This window comes from Etheostoma cragini, chromosome 12 (assembly GCF_013103735.1).
Source record: "Etheostoma cragini isolate CJK2018 chromosome 12, CSU_Ecrag_1.0, whole genome shotgun sequence".
In the NCBI taxonomy this organism is placed as follows: Eukaryota; Metazoa; Chordata; class Actinopteri; order Perciformes; family Percidae; genus Etheostoma; species Etheostoma cragini.
Genome location: NC_048418.1, coordinates 843,933 through 846,207, shown reverse-complemented (window position 1 = coordinate 846,207; position 2,275 = coordinate 843,933). Strand labels below are relative to the sequence as shown.

Sequence of the window (2,275 nt, the reverse complement as noted above, 5' to 3'; positions counted from 1 at the left end):
TCATGACTTGTCTCTGGAATATTCCAATGAATTAAATATCATTCATCAACATCTGAGTTTCTGAGTGTATTTATCTGGACCCTGAGACCGGAGCAGGATTTGAGCTCCAACACATGTTAACATGGAGGCTCTAGTTCTGATTTTAGAGGTGCAGATGTGTTTTTGAGGGGGGGAACAACAAGAGGACTTGTTTGTCTCTGTGGTTTGTGTTCTGTCGCTCTGATCAATGATGACAGATGTAACGCTTATTTTTGGAAAATACCGCGGTCGACTTCTTACACGTTGATGTGTATGTATAATAATGATGTATTACTACACATTCTTATTAATAATACCCACTGTTTTATTAATCTGAGATTTAGTTAACAGTTATTAAGTATTTAACCTGCTTTCTGCTTCTGGTTCTTCAGATTCCCCGAGTCACGACAGCATGTCAAAATAATATTAAAAAATAAGTCATACTATGTCGAAAATATTTTAAAGAAGTCATAGTATGGGAGAATAAAATGCAAAAATTCAAAGTAGAATATGTCAAAATTATTATAAAAAGTCATAGTATGATACGTCATAATATGTTGAAAAAATGTGAAAAAGTCATTGTTGTGTTGGAAAGATATGGAAATTCATAGAATATTATGTCAAATAGGTCAAAGTATGGTAAGTAGACATTTTTTCGAAAAAGTCTTAGTGTGTACAAAAAAATGAAGTCATAGTATAATGGAAAAAATATTTAAAAAAGTCAAAGTATGGAGAAAAAAATGCTAATATTCATAGTATAATATGTTAAAAATTATTACAGAAGTCATAGTATAATATGTTGAAATAAAGTGAAAAAGTCATAGTATGTTGAAAAAAAAGCAAAAAGTCAGAATGTCAAAAAAAGTCATAGTATGTTGAAAAAATATTTAAAAAAAAGTTATAGTATGATATGTAGAAAAATTATGAAAATTCATGGAATACTGTCAAAAAAAGTCATACTACAGGTTGTGGAAGAAATATTTTAAAAAGTCATACTATGTAGAAAAAAATGCAAAATATCACAGTATATTATGTCAAAATAATTAAAAAAGGCATAGTATAATATGTTGAAAAATTATGAAGTCAAAGAATGTCAAAAAATTCATAGTGTCGTTTGTTGAATAATTTTTTTTAAAGTCAGAGTCTAATATGTCCAAAGAAACATGAAAAAAGTCAGAATGTCAAAAAAAGTCATAATACAGAATGTGGAAGAAATATTTTAAAAAGTCATTTGTAGAATAAAATGCGAAAAAATCATAGAATAATATGTCAAAATTATTAAAAAAGTCGTAGTATGACATGTCAAAAAATATTAAAAAAAAATTTATATGTGGAAAAAATATAAAAAGTCATAAAATACTATGTCAAACAAGTCATAGTATAGTAAGTAGAAAATGTATGAATATTCATAGAATACTATATAAAAGAAGTCATACTACAGCATGTCGTAAAAAAATGACAAAAATGTCATAGTATAGTATTATTATTATAGTAGTAAAAATATTTAAAAAGTTATAGTAAACTATGTGAAAAAACTCTGTTCAGTAAGTTCTGCTATGGTAAAATATGAAAGTATCTGAAAACATTTATTCCTTTTGTGTTTGCTTCATTCTTAAAAATAAACAGAACCATAACTAATGTGATGCTGTGGTTTTGTATATTCTGCACATGGTTGTTTTTTATTCAGTAAATATTGATTTCTTGGTGATTTGAGCTGTTTGTTTCTCAGATTATTAACCAGATCCAAGCTGAGAGAGTGAGCCCTGAGCGCTGGAATCAAACCCGAGTCCCTGAATGGTGGTCTAACCCGAGTGGATGGTTGTAACTGTCGTTGTGTTGTTGATGTGAGAAAGGCTGCAGAGCAGAAACCCACACAGCCCGTCTGCTGCAGGAAAGGAAGTGGGGACTCGCTGTCAACAGCTTTATGATTTCTAATAACCACTGAGAACAGATTCATATCTGCTGCTGCTGGAAACACTCAGGAACTCCTCCTCCTCTCTGCAGCGGGGGGGCTTTTCTCTGGTGGTCTGGAAGCCTTTTTCCCACTGAGCCCTCCACCCAAACACAGTTTAACTGAGCCCAGAGAGCAACAACGATGACCCCCCCGGAGGTCACGTCCATGGACTTTATTCATGGAGACTTTAGCGTTCAAAGGTGAACTTTACAGTTTCTTCTTGGGTTTGATGAGAGTCCTCGTACAAACACGACAACACACATGAGTTTAATGTCACAGTGGTTAATGTCTGCAATGCCAATA

The 2,275-nt window shown here is 32.1% G+C and overlaps 1 protein-coding gene across 1 annotated transcript in view; it reads right to left on the bottom strand.

Moving 5' to 3' along the window:
* LOC117954549 (immunoglobulin lambda-1 light chain-like) overlaps window positions 1–2,275 on the bottom strand; it is a 13,464-nt gene that overhangs the window by 6,331 nt on the left and 4,858 nt on the right. The gene's annotated exons all lie outside the window — the stretch shown is intronic.